This window comes from Tachyglossus aculeatus, chromosome 9 (genome assembly GCF_015852505.1).
Source record: "Tachyglossus aculeatus isolate mTacAcu1 chromosome 9, mTacAcu1.pri, whole genome shotgun sequence".
NCBI classification, from domain to species: Eukaryota; Metazoa; Chordata; class Mammalia; order Monotremata; family Tachyglossidae; genus Tachyglossus; species Tachyglossus aculeatus.
In genome coordinates, this window is record NC_052074.1 from 42440745 (window position 1) to 42458305 (window position 17561).

The window sequence follows — 17561 nt, forward strand, 5'->3', positions numbered from 1 at the left end:
ATCTTCCCCCAACCTGTGATTTATTTTAGTGTCTGGTTCCCCTGCTATACTGAAAGCTCTTTGAGGGTAGGGATCCTTTTAGGGAGAGGTACTAATAATGGTATCTATTGAACACCCTCCCCGTCCTCCCCAGGTACAGTGCACTTCATTCATTCATTCAATTGCATTTCTTGAGTGCTTACTGTGTGCAGAGCACACTAATTAGAATCTAATTAGAATCTAATTAGATTCTAATCCCTGCTCTGCCAGATGCTTGCTAGGTGACCCTGGGTGGTTCACTTTACTTCTCTGTATCTCAATTCACCTAGTTAGACTGTGCTAGGCGGGACAGGTAACTGTGTCCCACCTAATTAACTTATATCTACGTCCGTGCTTAGAACACTATTTGATAAGTAGTAAGGACTTAATGACTACCATAAAAAAGGTATATGAGCATCACAGGTACAATATCCATTCCCATTGTGGATAGGGAAGGTATCTGTTTATTGTTCTATTGTAATCTCCCAAGTGCTTAATACAGTGCTCTGCACAGGGTAAGTGTTCAATAAATACAACTGGCTGACTGACTCCCCAGGAGGGAAGCCATCATTTCTGGGCCTCAGTTGATCTTCCCCCGACCTGTAATTGATTTTAGTGTCTGGTTCCCCTGCTACACTGCAAGCTCTTTGAGGGTAGGGATCCTTTTAGGGAGAGGTACTAATAATGGTATCTAGTGAACACCCTCCCCGCACTCCAGTGCACTTCATTCATTCATTCAATTGCATTTCTTGAGTGCTTACTGTGTGCAGAGCACTGTATTAAGAGCTTGAGAAAGTAAAATAGAACCATAAGGAGACACTTTCCCTGCTCTCAACAAGCATCTGAGTGTTTGGGAAAGCACGTTAGAAGCATGAGAAATATTTCCTTCCCACTCAGGAAGTGTGACTGGCTGCTATGTAGTAGTAATACTATTTATTAAGCACCTATTGTGCGTAGAGCATTGTACTAAGTGCTAGGAGTGAATTCACAGATGGGAATTAGACAGAGTCCCTGTCCCTTGGGTGGTGGGGGATGCTCACCTTGGGCAAATCACTTATCCTTTGTGGGCCTCAATTTCCTCATCTTTAAAATGCCTCCTCTTCTACCTCTTAGGCTGTGAACCCAGAGCGGGGCAAGGATAATAATAATAATGACATTTATTAAGTGCTTACTATGTGCAAAGCACTGTTCTAAGCGCTGGGGAGGTTACAAGGTGATCAGGTTGTCCCACAGGGGGCTCACAGTCTTAATCCCCATTTTACAGATGAGGTCACTGAGACACAGAGAAGTGAAGTGACTTGCCCAAAGTCACACACCTGACAATTGGCGGAGGAGGGATTTGAACTCATGACCTATGACTCCAAAGCCCAGGCTCTTTCCACTGAGCTATGCTGATGGTTTCCAATCATCATGTATCTGCCTCCCAGGAGTTTACATTCAAGTGGTTAATTTCTATTTGTTCCCCACGTGTCTCATATAAAGCTCAGCACACAGAAGATGCTCAGCTTCCACTGTGATGATGATGGAAAGAGATAAAATAGGCCCTCGCTCTTGACTATTTTACAGAGCAAAAATAACCTCATCAGAGAGCGATTTATGAGGGGAAAAAAAATCCATGCATTGACAAATGAATATTTTGAGGGAAATGAACATGTGTAATGTTACACAAAACTCCTATCATAGGGGTTTTAAAAGAAAAGCAGAAATCATGCCCTTAAGTGGCTGATCCCTGGTCAATGAACTACACACGTTAAGTCAGGTTTGTGAAATGCCGTGATAGAAAAAAAACAGGCATGCTAACTCGAAGTCGTTTAATGTCTCACCATTAAGAGTGAAGTGAAGCCTCTCTAAGCTTCACCAAAGAGGCAGCTGTTCTTTCTAGCTCCTTAACTTGACTACTGAAGCCTCTGACTCCAATCAGTGTTACTTATTGAACGCTGATTGTGTGCAGAGCACGTACTAAGCACTTTGTCAGGACTATACTAAGCACTCCTTGTACCATGTCTTTGCTCCAAAGAGCACAACCTAGTTTCAGCTTTTAGACAGTTCCATTTTGGGACCCAAAAGCTTCCCACCTTGGGCAAGGTTTTAATATGAAGATAGCCCTAACTCTCGGCCTGTGCTAGCACCCCAGTCTGGGAAGCATTTGTTAAACAATATAGACTGTGAGCCCCTTGTTGGGTAGGGATTGTCTCTATCTGTTACCAAATTGTAGTTTCCCAGTGCTCTGCACAGGGTAAGCATTCAAAAAATACGATTGAATGAACGAACGACTGCATTTGAATCTGCGTGGAGACTTTCTTCGAAAGAAGTTCAGCGCATTTTGCATGAACTTGAAGAAGGTAAAGGAATTAATGAAGACAAATACGGGTAGGAAGCCCTGAAATATTGAAGAGTAGGTTCACCCAAGCAGCTATATTCGGTCCATAAGTTCTTGAGAAGAGCTCTCTGAATTGAAAAGACCCTAATGAGAGCTGTGATTTTTATCAAATACTAGGACTGCACCTGGAATCGAATTAGACCTAGGCCTCGCCGGGGGGGCTTCGCAGCTTCAGACTGGTAGGCGTGAACCAGAAGGGAGGAACCGACAGTTGAGGGAGAGAGGAAATAGATTGAATGTGAGAGGAAAGGAAATGCAACGCTGAACAAAGAAGCAGTTTTACCCACTATAAAAATAGCACATCATCTCGAATGCTCTATGACTGTCTAGGGAGTTAGCGAAGGAGCGATCGGATCCAAGCACCAGGAAAATAACTGTTTTCCCGGTACTGTTGGGAACAATCCACTGTACTGGCACTGCTTAGAGCTGGATGAGCCTCTATATTTTTTTTTAATAGTATGCATTAGGTGCTTACAAGTGTCAGGCGCTGAGCTAAGCGCTTACTACGTGCCAGGCGCTGTAATAATAATAATGATGGTATTTATTAAGTGCTTACAATGTGCAAAGCACCGTTCTAAGCGCTGGGGAGGTTACAAGGTGATCAGGTTGTCCCACGGGGGGGATGTCACACGCTGCTGTGTGACCTTAAGTGACTTGCTCAAAGTTACACAGCAAGTGGCATTAAAACCCAGGTCCTCTGATTCCCAGGCTGTTGCTTTTTTCACTAGGCCATGCTGCTTCTCTAATTGGACCCAATAAAGGCAATGCCCATGGTCTCATGTTTACCCTGAGATAACTCCTTATATTTGCCTTACTTTAAAAAAAAAAAATAATAATGGTATTTGTGAAGTGCTTACTATGTGCCAAGCACTATTCTAAGCGCTTGAGTAGCTACAAGGTGATCAGGTTGACCCACGTGGGGCTCACAGTCTTAGTCCCCATTTTCCAGATGAGGTAACTGAGGCACAGAGAAGTTAAGTGATTTGCCCAAAGTCACACAGCTGACAAGTGGCAGAGGCAGGATTTGAATCCACGACCACTGACTCCCAAGCCCGGGCTCTTTCCACTGAGCCACGCTGCTTCTAATAATGTCTGTCTCCCCCTCTAGACTGTAAGATCACTGTAGGCAGGAAATGTGTCCACCAACTCTGTTGAGTTGTACTCTCTCAAGCGTTTAGTACGGTGCTCGGCACTCAGTAGGCACTCAATAAATAATACTGATTGGTAAGCATCTACTTGTGCAGGGTGCAACTAAAGCTACACCATAGACCACAAAATGAGGTTCCTGCCCTCAAAGAACTTCTATAAAAGCCATCCACTGTTCATTCTTACAGAGGCAGAGGAAGAGACTCAATCCATAATATTTATTAAGCACTTAATGTGCTTAGTGTGAGAAGCAGCGTGGCTCAGTGGAAAAATAATAATAATAATAATAATAATAATAATAATAATAATAATAATGGCATTTGTTAAGTGCTTACTATGTGCAAAGCACTGTTCTAAGCGCTGAAAGAGCCTGGGCTTTGGAGTCAGAGGTCATGAGTTCAAATTCCGGCTCTGCCAACTGCCAGCTGTGTGACTTTGCGCAAGTCACTTCACTTCTCTGTGCCTCAGCTCCTTCATCTGTAAAATGGGGATTAAGACTGTGAGCCCCCCGTGGGACAACCTGATCACCTTGTAACCTCCCCAGTGCTTAGAACAGTGCTTTGCACATAGTAAGCCCTTAATAAATACTAGCATTATTATTATTATTACCCTTCTAAAGTGTAAGCTTCTTGTGGGCAGGGAATGTGAGCCTATTTATTGCTGTATTGAACTCTCCCAGGTGCTTAGTACAGTGCACCACACACAGTAAGCGCTAAATAGATACAAATGAATGAATGAATAAATGTGCAGAGTGCTGCTGTTCTAGACTGTGAGCCCATTGTTGGGTAGGGACTGTCTCTATATGTTGTCGACTTGTACTTCCCAAGCCCTTAGTACAGTGCTCTGCAAAAGTGCTCAATAAATACAATTCATTCATTGATTCAGTCATTTATTGAGCACTTACTGTGTGCAGAGCACTGTACTAAGCGCTTGGGAAGTACAAGGTGGCAACATATAGAGATGGTCCCTACCCCACAGCGGGCTCACAGTCTAGAAGAGGGAGACCGACAACAGAACAAAACATATTAACAAAGTAAAATAAATAGAATAGTAAATATGTACAAGTAAAATAGAGTAACAAATCTGTACAAATATATATGCAGGTGCTGTGCGGAGGGGAAGGAGGTAAGGCGGGGAGGGGGATGAGGGAGAGAGGAAGGAGGGGGCTCAGTATGGGAAGGCCTCCTGGAGGAGGTGAACTCTCAGTAAGGCTTTGAAGGGAGGAAGAGAGCCAGCTTGGTGGATTTGCGGAGGGAGGGCATTCCGGGCCGGGGGAAGACGTGGGCCGGGGGTCGACGGCGGGATGGGAGAGAACAAGGCCCAGTGAGGAGGTGAGCGGCAGAGGAGCGGAGGGTGCTGGCTGGGCTGGAGAAGGAAAGAAGGGAGGTGAGGGAGGAGGGGGCGAGGTGATGGACAGCCTTGAAGCTGAGAGTGAGGAGTTTTTGCCTGATGCGTAGGTTGATTGGTAGCCATTGGAGATTTTTGAGGAGGGGTGTAACATGCCCAGAGCGTTTCTGCACAAAGATGATCCAGGCAGCAGCATGAAGTATAGATTGAAGTGGGGAGAGACGGGAGGATGGGAGATCAGAGAGGGGGCTGATGCAATAATCCAGTCGGGATAGGATGAGAGCTTGAACCAGCAGGGCAGCGGTTTGGATGGAGAGGAAAGGGCGGATCTTGGCGATGTTGCGGAGGTGAGACCGTCAGGTTTTGGTGACGGATTGGATGTGAGGGGTGAACGAGAGAGCGGAGTCGAGGATGACACCAAGGTTGCGGGCTTGTGAGACGGGAAGGATGGTAGTGCCGTCAACAGTGACGGGGAAGTCAGGGAGAGGGCAGGGTTTGGGAGGGAAGATAAGGAGTTCAGTCTTGGACATGTTGAGTTTTAGGTGACCGGCAGACATCCAGATGGAGATGGCCTGAAGGCAGGAGGAGATGCGAGCCTGGAGGGAGGGAGAGAAAGCAGGGGCAGAGATGCAGATTTGGGACTTCATCTGTTAAATGGGGGTTAAAACTGTGAGCCCCCCTTAGGAAAACCTGATCTCCTTGTAATCTCCCCAGCACTTAGAACAGTGCTTTGCACATAGTAAGCGCTTAACAAATACCATCACTATTTTATTATTATTATGTGGCAGAGCCAGGATTGAGTTTTAGATTGCAGGCAGACATCCAGATGGAGATGTCTTGAAGGCAGGAGGAGACACGAGCCTGAAGGGAGGGAGAGAGAGCAGGGGCAGAGATGGAGATTTGGGTTGAACGAAAATAACAGAGTGCCTGGCACTTAGTAAGCACTTAACGAGTATTACTATTTTGATTTTATTATTATTGTTATTATCATTATTGTTATCACTGTTACTCAAGAAGCAGCAGTTGAGAAGTAGCATGGCCTAGTGGATAGAGCCCCAGCCTAGGAGTCAGAAGGTCATGGGTTCTAATCCCGGTTCCACCACAGGTCTGTTGTGTGACCTTGGGTAAGTCACTTCACTTCCTCTGGGCCTCAGTTCCCTCATCTGTCAAATGGGGATGGAGACTGTGAGCCACTCATGGGATAGGGATTGGGCCCCACCCTATTTGCTTGTATCTCCCCCAGCGCTTAAGACAGTGCCTGGCACATAATAAGCACTTCACAAATACTATTATTATTGCTGATAATTATATAATATGATTATTATTTTATATTATTAAGATAATCATATGATAATAATTATTATTACATAATACCATTGTGGGAAGCAGCGTGGCTCAGTGGAAAGAGCACGGGCTTTGGAGTCAGAGGTCATGGGTTCACATCCCGGCTCTGCCAGCTGTGTGACTTTGGGCAAGTCACTTCACTTTTCCGTGCCTCAGTTCCCTCATCTGGAAAATGGGGATTAAGACTGTGAGCCCCCCGTGGGACAACTTGATCACCTTGTAGCCTCCCCAGAGCTTAAAACAGTGCTTTGCACATAGTAGTGCTTAATAAATGCCATCATCATCATCATCCCAGCTCTGCCAATTGTCAGCTGTGTGACTTTGGGCAAGTCACTTCACTTCTCTGTGCCTCAGTTAGCTCATCTGTAAAATGGGGATTAAGACTGAGAGCCCCCCGTGGGACAACCTGATCACCTTGCAACCTCCCCAGCGCTTAGAACAGTGCTTTGCACATAGTAAGCGCTTAATAAATGCCATTCTTCTGCTTCTTATTACTATGATGATTACGACGATGATGATGATGTTGATTATGATGAGGATGATAATTAAGAAAACAATCTGGTTGGTGGAGCTGCGTAAATTCCCCTGGGGGCCCCGGCCTTGGACAATGAGGCAGCCCGGCGGGGGGCTCCTCCCCTCCCCCCGCTCCGTGATTGGCCAGCGGCCCCGGCAGGGGGGTCCAATGCCACCCCCACCTCTCAATCAATCAATGACTCAATCTATCAATCAGTTCTATTTATTAATAATAATAATCATGTTGGTATTTGTTAAGCGCTTACTATGTGCCAAGCACTGTTCTAAGCGCTAGGGGAGATACAGGGCAATCAGGTTGTCCCACATGGGGCTCACAGTTTTAATCCCCATTTTCCAGACGAGGGAACTGAGGCTCAGAGAAGTGAAGTGACTTGGCCAAAGTCACACAGCAGATAAGTGGAGGAGTCGGGATTAGAACCCACGTCCTCCAAGCCCGGGCTCTTTCCATTGAGCGCTTACGATGGGCAGAGCGCTGTGCTAAGCGCTTGGGAGAGTACACTATCCACTGTCGGCCTCTCCTCGGCCCATCCCTCCCACTTCTCAATCAATCAATCGTATTTATTGAGCGTTTACGATGTGGAGAGCACTGTACTAAGCTCTTGGGAGAGGACAGTATCCACTGCCGGCCCCTCCCTCCTCCTCCCCTCCCTCCTCCTCCCCTCCCCTCTTGCCCTTATCCCTTTCACCCCCTCCCCTCCCGCCCCCGCTCCTCCCTCCTCCTCCCTTCCCCTCCCGTCTTCCCCTCGCCTCCCCTCTCTTCTTCCCTCCCCTGTCATCCCCTTTCCTCCCCTCCCTTCTTTCCTCCCCTTCCCTCTCTTCTCCTCTCCTCCCCTCCCCTTTCCTCCCCTGTCCTCCTCTTTCCTCCCCTCCTCTCTCTTCTCCCCTCTTCTCCTCCCTTCCTTCCCCTTCCTTCCCCTCCCCTCCCTTCCCCTCCCTTCTCTTCTCCTCTCCGCTCTCCCCTCCCCTCTCTTCTCCTCTCCTCTCTTTCCCTCCTCTGTCCTCCTCTTTCCTCCCCTCCCCTCTCTTCTCCTCCCTTCCCCTCCCTGTTCTCCCCTTTCTTCCTCTCCCATCTCTTCTCCTCTCCTTTCCTCCTCTCCCTTCCTCTGTCCTCCCTTCCCTCTCTTCCCTTCTCTTCTCCTCCCCTTCTGCCCTCTCCCTTCCCCTTCCCCTCCCATCCTCCCTCGTCCCTTTCCCTCTCTTCCCCTGCCCTCTCCTCTCCTTTCCCTTCTTCCCCTCCCCGTCCTTCCCTTTCCTCCTCTCCCCTCTCTTCTCCTCTACTCCCCTCTCTTCCCTTCCCCACTCCTCCCCTCCCTTCCTCTGTCCTCCCTTCCCTCTCGTCCCCTCTCCTTCCCTCCCTTCTTCTGTCCTCCCTTCCCCTCCCCTGTCCTCCTCTCCCCCCTCCTCCCCCTCCTCTCCTTCCTTCCTCCGTCCTCCCTTCCCCTCTCTCCTCCTCCTCTCTGCTCCTCTTTTCTACTCCCCCCCCCACTCCTCCCCTCTCCTCCCCTCCCTTCCTCCTCGCCTCCTCCTTTCTCCTCCCCCTCCTTCCCCTCCCCTCCCCTCCTCTCTCCTCCCCTCCCCTCCCCTCTCCATCCCCTCCCCATCCCCTTCCCCCGCCCTCCCCTGCCGCCCCCGGGGTGGTCCGCATTGCGCCCCCCGGGGAGAGGAGCCGCCGGGGGTGCGGGGGGGGGGGGGCCCGCTCCTGGGATGGGGCGCCGGGCCGCCGGGCCGCCGGGCTCCGGACCCCCAGCCCGGCCCGGCCCGGCCCAGCTTCAGCCCTGGTGAGGAGGGGGCGTCTTCCCCCCCCCCCCCACCCCCCGCATTCCGGGTTGGGGAGGCTCAGGTCGGGACCCCCCAACCTCAAAGGTCCAAGAGGGGAGGGAATCCCCCCCCCCCCATCGGGCCAGTCCTGGTCGCCAAGGACCAACTCCTTGGGCGGCCCCGAGCCACGTGTTGCCGCGGGGACCCGGGGTGGGGGTGGGGGGGTGGGGGGGCTCCCTCCTCTCTCTGCCCACCCCCCGGGGGGCAGCCTGGCGGGCAGCCTGGCGGGCTGTGCAGCCGTTTCACACTTTTTGCTGCATCCTCCGGAGGTTGAGATACTTGGGCCGCTGCTCCTCTCCATCCTCTCCATCCTCTCCATCCTTTCCTGCACGCCTGGGTCCCCCCCCCCCCCCACCCCGGCCACGGGCTTTCCCAGCTCCATCCAGCGCCCCGGAGGGGGGAAAATCCCCTTCTCCCCCCCAAGTGACCGGCGAGGACGGCTAGCAGAAGAGGAGCCCCAGGGGTGACCTCCAAAACGCAACCGGTCCTCTCTACCCCCCTGCTTTGGTTTAAGAGACTTTTCCTCCCTTGCAGTGGAATAGCGGAGAGCATCCCGGGCTCCCCGTTTCTGGCCCGGCCGGCCGTTGCGGAGGTGAGTACTTCCAAGGAGATTCCCTGGAAAACTCTCCGGATCCATTCCCAAATGCGCATCGTGTCTCCAAATGCGCATCGTGGTCTCCAATAGCGCATCGTGTCTCCAAATGCGCATCGTGTGTCCAAAGGGCGCTTGCAAAGATCTCGGGGCGATGGTCGGGCCCCTTCCCTGTCCACGTAGCGCTCCTCTTTTCGGGGGTCCGGCCACCGCTTCCCCCCAGACCCAGCTAAACTTCAGTTTTCACCGGGAAAAAGGGCGGGGAAATCGCGGGAGCAAAGGTGCTTTCGGACGACTTGTTTAGCTCTGCGGCTTCCTGGGGGTTTGACGCATATGAATCGGACCTTCTCTTCCTGCTCTTAAAAAGTGCTCAACTCATTCCTCTATTTGTAAGAAAAAAATGCTGCTGCGTCTCAGGAAGGATTCTGAAGCCAAGCCTGGAACTCTTAGAAAGCTTTATTTATTAATTTTTTTCCCGGGGAGTAACAGGGATTTGGAGCTGCTTGGGAAAGAATCTCTCCCTAAGGATGATAGTTTCCCATCGCAAACGATATAATAGCCTCCCCAAACCCCTTCAACGTTTCCTCTCTGTTGTTTATATTAACTTATTTATTTAGTTTATATATATATTTATTTTGCCAATTTGAAATGCAATTGTTTAGTAACCCAGTTGTTTCTGTATATAAATACATGCCTAAATAACCCCTGGAACATTTCTTAGTGTACAGGATACCTGCTTATGTGAGCCCGTTGTTAGGTAGAGATTGTCTCTATCTGTTACCGAATTGTACTTTCCAAGCGCTTAGTACAGTGCTCTGCACACAGTAAGCTCTCAATAAATACGATTGAATGAATGTAAAAAAGAAAAAAACCCCAAACCGTCATACGCACCACAGCGAGCTGATGGGAAATCGCCTCTGTGTCTGCAGGTTAAGGGAGAAAAATCCGGTTCACCTTTGTCTGGTGACTCTCCATATATTTAAGGTAACTCGGAGTCATTTATAATTAGCTGACATTCTCCTAAAGCCTTTCTTCACTGACTTTCTATATTGCTAAAGAAAATGCCGGTTTCTACTTATGTCCCCCAATGATATGGATGATGTCTTTCCTGACTCTAGCTGTAAGGCATATCTGGAGACTAATACGGTTAGGACTTTAAAAATCTAGCCTGATGACCTGACCATTATTCTGCTCTCTCTCTCTGCTGCCCCAGACAAATTTCCAGACCCCGAGGCCATCTGGTTTTAGATTTGTGCTTTGCTTTTTGTGATTCTGTGAGCAGCTGAGCAGCTTCCGGACTCAAATTCTGAATATTTATTCCTTCAGGGGCACAGAGTTTCCAAGAAGTTCACCAGAATTGCCTGCATGAAGTGAATTGTGCTTTCCAAGCACTTAGTACAGTGCTCCGCACACAGTAAGCGCTCAATAAATGCGATTGAATGAATTAAAGTGAAGGGCGTTCAGTACAGTTTAGGGGTAATTACACCACGGGAAATCAACCAGGGTGTAGATTATCCAGAATGCAGTTCAAACTCCAGACGGCTCCCCCATCCTTTAGTCATTTCTCTGCTCTGTTCTGTGAAGGGTTAATAACAATATTGATAATAATCGTGGTATTTGTTAAAACACTTATGTGCCAAGCGCTGTGCTAAACACTGGAGTAGATACTAGTAGATATATACCTGTATATATGTATATATGTTTGTACATATACATATACATACATATACATATTCTAGTTATTTTATTTTGTTAATATGTTTTGTTTTGTGGTCTGTCTCCCTCTTCAAGACTGTGAGCCCGCTGTTGGGTAGGGAGCATCTCTATATATTGCCAACTTGTACTTCCCAAACACTTAGTACAGTGCTCTGCACACAGTAAGCGCTCAATTAATATGATGGAATGAATGAATGATTATTAGATAATTAGATCGGTCACAGTCCCTATTCCATGCAGGGCTCAGAGTCTAAAAGGGGAGGGAGAACTGGGATTTATTTCCCATTGTACAGAAAGTAAACTGAGGCACAGAGAAGTGGAGTGATTTGCCTGAAGTCACACAGCAGGCAAATGGCAGAACAGGGATTTGAACTCAGGTTCCCTGACTCTCAAGCCTATGCTCTTGTTGGGAAAGGAGCACAAAGCTGACCTAATCTCAAGTTTGCTAGGGGCTCTGATTGTGGAACAGTGAAGGAGAAATAATAATATTAATGATGGCATTTGTTAAGCGCTTACTATGTGCGAAACACTGTTCTAAGCACTGGGGGGATACAAGGTGAACACGTTGTCCCACGTGGGGCTCACAGTCTTCATCCCCATTTTACAGATGAGGGAACTGAGGCTCAGAGAAGTGAAGTGACTTGCCCAAGGTCACACAGCAGACATGTGGGGGAGCTGGGATTTGAACCCATGACCTCTGACTCCCAAGCCCGGGCTCTTTCCACTGAGCCACGCTGCTTCTCTGGTGAAACCAGAGAAGGTGCTTCTCTGGAGAAAGGTGAAACCCATGGCTAAATTAGGTGATCTGTGGATTTTGTTTATCTGCTCTATTTATGACCTTCAAGCAATGGTATCTATTAAGCGTTTACTGTGTGCAGAGCACTATACTAAGCTCAAGGGAGAGCATAATCGAATAAGTAGACAATCCTTGACCTCAAGGAACTTACAATCTAGGGGAACGTCTTGATGGGAATCTAAGCCTGTGAATGGCTAAGTGGAAAGAACACAGGCCCGGGAGTCAGAAGGACCTGGGTTCTAATCCCAGCTCTGCCACACGTCCGCTGTGTGACCTTGGAAAAGTCACTTCACTTCTCTGTACCCCAGTTCCCTCATTGTAAAATGTGGATTGAGACTGTGCGCTCCATGTGGGACAGGGTCTGTGTCCAACCTGATTAGCTTGCATTTATCCCAGCACTTAGAACAATGCTAGACACATAGTAAGCGCTTACAAATGCCATCGTTATTATTATCGTGCAGATCTGATAGTGGAATTAATGAATTAATAGCAGCGTGGCTCAGTGGAAAGAGCACAGGCTTTGGAGTCAGAGGTCATGGGTTCAAATCCCAGCTCTGCCAGTTGTCAGCTGTGTGACTTTGGGCAAGTCACTTCACTTCTCTGGGCCTCAGTTCCCTCATCTGGAAAATGGGGATTAAGACTGTGAGCCCCCCGTGGGACAACCTGATCACCTTGTAACCTCCCCAGCGCTTAGAGCAGTGCTTTGCTCATAGTAAGTGCTTAATAAATGCTATTATTATTATTATTAGAATTTAAATATCTGACCATTGGCTCCCAAGCAAGTGAGACTGGACAAGAAAAACTTCTCACGGAATGACTTTTTTCCATTTCCAAAAGCAAACACAAGTCAGAAGGACCTGGGTTCTAATGCTGGCTCCACCATTTGTCAGCTGCGTGACTTTGGGCAAGTCACTTCACTTCTCCGGGCCTCAGTTCCCTCATCTGTAAAATGGGGATTAAGACTGTGAATCCCTTGTAGGACATGGATTGTGTCCAACCTGATTAGCTTGTATCTACCCCAGTGTTTAATACAGTTCCTGGCATGAAGTTAACACTTAACAAATACTATTTTTTTTTTTAAAAAAGGAAGCATCTGTTAAGAGACCAGCAACTAGACTAGCCACTCTGAATCTTATTGGATACAAGACCCCAGAGTTTCAGAGAATTCTGCTTGCTCTGGGTGCTCGGAAATGTGACTCAAATGAAATGAGATGGGTCATTTCCCTTTTTCTTGCTTCTGAGAGACTATCGATTAACCGAGTGGGTGAATTTTTCTCTTATTGCCATTTTTCAAGCTACTATTTTCCTTGGTTCCCGGTCAGTGCATTCTCCATTTATCACAAGTCGCACATTTTCTTCAGAACTGGAGCTATCTTTGGACTTAACCCAGATCAGGTCACCCAATGGCTACAAAATGTAATAATAATCATTCAATCATTCATTCAATTGTATTTATTGAGCACTTACTGTGTGCAGAGCACTGTACTAAGCGCTTGGGAAGTACCAGTTGGCAACGTATAGAGACGGTCCCTACCCAACAACGGGCTCACAGTCTAGAAGGGGGAGACAGATAACAAAACAAAACATGGAGACAGGTGTCAAAATAGTCAGAACAAATAGAATTATAGCTATCTGCACATCATTAACAAAATAAATAGATTGGCAAATTTGTACAAGTAAAATAAATAGAGTAATAAATCTGTACAAATATATACAAGTGCCGTGGGGCGATAATAATTGTGGTATTTATTAAACACTGCACTGAGCTCTGGGCTCTGGTGGGGGGAAAATACAAGCAAATCAGGTTGGACACAGTCCCTGTCCCCCATAATAATAATGATGATGATGGCATTTGTTAAGCGCTTACTATGTGCAAAGCACTGTACTAAGCGCTGGGGAGGATATAAGGTGATCAGGTTGCCCCACGGGGGGCTCACAGTCTTAATCCCCATTTTACAGATGAGGTAACTGAGGCCCGGAGAAGTAAAGTGACTTGCCCAAAGTCACACAACTGACAATTGGCAGAGCCGGGATTCAGTGCTTAGAACAGTGCTTTGCACATAGTAAGCGCTTAACAAATACCATCATCATTATTATTATTGTTAGTGGAAAGAGTGCAGGCTTGGGAGTCAGAGACGTGAGTTCTAATCCTGGCTCCGCCACTTGTCTGCTGTGTGACCTTGGGCAAGCCACTTAACTTCTCTGAGCCTCAGTTACCTCATCTATAAGATGGAGATGAAGACTGTGAGCCCCATGTGGGACAACCTGATAACCTTGTATCTACCCCAGTGCTTAGAACAGTGCTTAGCACATAGTCAGCGCTCAACAGATCTGTGCATCTACCTTCATTTCTATTTATTCTGATGACTTGACACCTGTCCACATGTTTTGTTTTGTTGTCTGTCTCCCCCTTATAGACTGTGAGCCTGTTGTTGAGTAGGGACCGTCTCTATACGTTGCCAACTTGTACTTCCCAAGGGCTTAGTACAGTGCTCTGCACACAAGCGCTCAATAAATACGATTGAATGAATGAATGAACAGATACCATCATTAGTATTATTACTATGGAAGGGGAATGAAGATGATAAGTGCTTAGTACAGTGCTCTGAACACAGTGAGCCCTCAATAAATACCCTGGATTGATGATGGTGTCTGAGTTTTCACACTGCTCTGCACTGCGGGATTAATCTTTGTAGATATGAATGGAAGAGGGCAAGATATAAGGTACTTACTTGTACATATTTATTCTATTTATTTTATTTTGTTAATATGTTTTGTTTTGTTGTCTGTCTCTCCCTTCTAGACTGTGAGTAGGGTTGGGTAGGGGCCGTCTCTATATGTTGCCAACTTGGACTTCCCAAGCGCTTAGTACAGTGCTCCGCACACAGTAAGTGCTCAACAAATACAATTGAATGAATGAATAATATCATAGTGCACTGTATCAATCATAGTACACTGTAATAAATGCTTGGGAGAGTGCCATTTAACAGAGCTGGAATAATAATGTTGGTATTTGTTAAGCGCTTACTATGTGCTAAGCACTGTTCTAAGCGCTGGGGTAGATACAAAGTTATTAGGTTGTCCTATTTGGGGCTCACAGTCTTAATCCTCATTTTACAGATGAGGTAACTGAGGCACAGAGAAGTTAAGTGACTTGCCAAAAGTCACACAACTGACAAGTGGCAGAGCCGGGATTAGAACCCATGACCTCTGACTCCCAAGCCAGGGCTCTTTCCACTAAGCCACGCTGCTTCTCAGGGAAGACACGTTCTAAAGGGTGCGATGGTCAACGGTCACTAGGATAAATGATGGGTATTTCCATAAGGGTTGTGGTGCTGCGGGTTGGGGTAACTATCAAGTAATTAAGGGGTACAGTTGAGGTGCATGCGATGCAGAAGGGAGCAGGGGTAGGGAAGATGAGGGCTGAGGAGAAAGCCTCTTGGAGGAGATGTGATTTTTTAAAAAACTGAGTGCTGACCGTGTGCAGAGCACTGTACTAAACACTTGGGAGAGTACAATATAACAATGAACAGACACGTTCCCTTCCCACAAGGAGTCTAGAGGGATCTTACAGTCTAGGTTTCGAAGGTGGAGAGAATGGTGGTAATAATAATAATGATGATGGCATTTGTTAAGCACATACTATGTGCAAAGCACTGTACTAAGCGCTCCGGAGGATACAAGGTGATCAGGTTGTCCCACGTGGGGCTCACACTCTTAATCCCCATTTTACAGATGAGGTAACTGAGGCCCAGAGAATCAATCAATCGTATTTATTGAGCGCTTACTGTGTGCAGAGCACTGTACTAAGTCTTCATCCCCATTTTACAGTTGAGGGAACTGAGGCCCAGAGAAGTGAAGTGACATGCCCAAAGTCACACAGCTGACAAGTGGCGGAGCCGGGATTAGAACCCATGACCTCCGGCTCCCAAGCCTGTGCTCTTTCCTGAGCCACGCTGCTTCTCTGGTAGATCTGTGTGACTTTGGGCAAGTGACTTAACTTCTCTGGGCCTCAGTTCCCTCAACTGTAAAATGGGGATGAAGACTGCGAGCCCCCCATGGGACAACCTGATTACCTTGTATCTACCCCAGCGTTTAGAACAGTGCTTGGCACATAGTAAGCGCTTAACAAATGCCAACATTATTATTATTATTTTTAAGGGGTAGAGGGAAGACGTGGGCAGCGGTGAGTAGGTTGGAGTTAGAGGAGCCAAGTGGGAGGGCTGGGTTGTAGCAGGAGATTAGCGAAGTGAGGTAGGAGGGGGCAAAGTGCTGAGAGATGCATTGTCAATCAATCAATCAATCAATCAATCGTATTTATTGAGCACTTACTGTGTGCAGAGCACTGTACTAAGTGCTTGGGAAGTACAAGTCGGCAACATATAGAGACAGTCCCTACTCAACAGTGGGCTCACAGTGGTTAGGGGTAATATTAAATGTCTAAAACCCCACAGACTCTCTGGGATAAATGACTGAAACTCAGCATTATCCCTCTCCTCTAGGACTTAACAATCTCCCGTTAATGTCCTCTGTTCCGCTCTCCGAACTCTTCCGAGGAAAGGTTCTCTCAAACCTATCAAGGAAATGTCCAATCCGTACGGGCTGCTCATTTCCTCTTCGCTTGGGGTAACTGCCATTGACTCAAGGAATCCGGTTGCCAAGATGAGCAAAATTTCCTCCGAAAAACAGCACTTAGCCGTTGGGAATAAGATCTCCCCGAGGCCGACTGAGTGATGGGGTGTGCTATTTGGGAACCGATTATGATTCTTGGATTCAGATAATATGTAAATGTTCTCGTTCCAACAAGGAGAGCCTTTATGAGCCCAACTCCATTCCGCTTCCCTTGCATGAAATTTCATCTGTGCCTGGTTCTGAGGGGATTTTTTTTTCCTCTTTCCGTTGGCACGCGGAGGATTTAGTGGCCCATAATCTACTCAGCCCCTCTATCGATCCTTTCCTGCAGGAAACTGACTAGATAGAATGAGTTTTTGAGCGGGCAGGTGCTGAGAAATTGTCAGACAAATAGATCTCTGACCGGATCTGCCGATAGGAAGCCAGAGTCACCCATTAATCAATCAATCAATCAATCAATCAATCAATCGTATTTATTGAGCGCTTACTATGTGCAGAGCACTGTACTAAGCGCTTGGGAAGTACAAATTGGCAACACATAGAGACAGTCCCTACCCAACAGTGGGCTCACAGTCTGAGCCATTAGCGTTTGGCTTTAGGATAATGTAGAGAAGCAGCATGGCTTAGTGGAAAGAGCCCGGGCTTTGGAGTGTCAGAGGTCATGGGTTCAAATCCCAGCTCCACCACTTGTCAGCTGTGTGACTTTGGGCAAGTCACTTCACTTCTCTGTGCCTCAGTTGCCTCATCTGTAAAGTGGGGATTAAGACTGTGAGCCCCCCATGGGACAACCTGATCACCTTGTAGCCTCCCCAGCGCTTAGAACAGTGCTTTGCACATAGTAAGTGCTTAATAAATGTTATTATTATTATTAAGATTTCACAGAAGCAGAAAGCAAGTCATTCTAAGACTGGGCAGAGCGCGTTAAATTGAAGTGGTCTTCGTCGACTAGAAACTTAGCATCAGAAAGCATGTGTTTTCAACCTCTAGCAACCACCCTGAAAAATCAGTCAACCCATCGGTAGAATTTACTGAGTGCTTACTGTGTGCAGAGCACTGTACAGAGTGTTTGGAAGAGGGCAATGAAAGAAGATTTGGTAGACATTTGTAAGGAGTCTAATGCCAGACACTTGATAAAGTGCTGGGTAGATACAAGTTAATCAAGTTGGACACAGTCCCTGTCCCACATGGAGCTCACAGTCTTAATCCACATTTTACAGACGAGGTAACTGAGGCACAGA

The 17561-nt window shown here is 47.3% G+C and overlaps 1 protein-coding gene across 1 annotated transcript in view; it reads left to right on the forward strand.

The window, feature by feature from the left end:
- Positions 1-8978: 8978 nt before the first annotated feature.
- Positions 8979-17561, forward strand: part of LYPD6 (LY6/PLAUR domain containing 6) — a 51716-nt gene continuing 43133 nt past the window's right edge. Inside the window, exon 1 of the mRNA XM_038751546.1 lies at positions 8979-9179. The gene's annotated coding sequence lies outside the window, so the exon portion shown is untranslated. The remainder of the gene's footprint in view (positions 9180-17561) is intronic.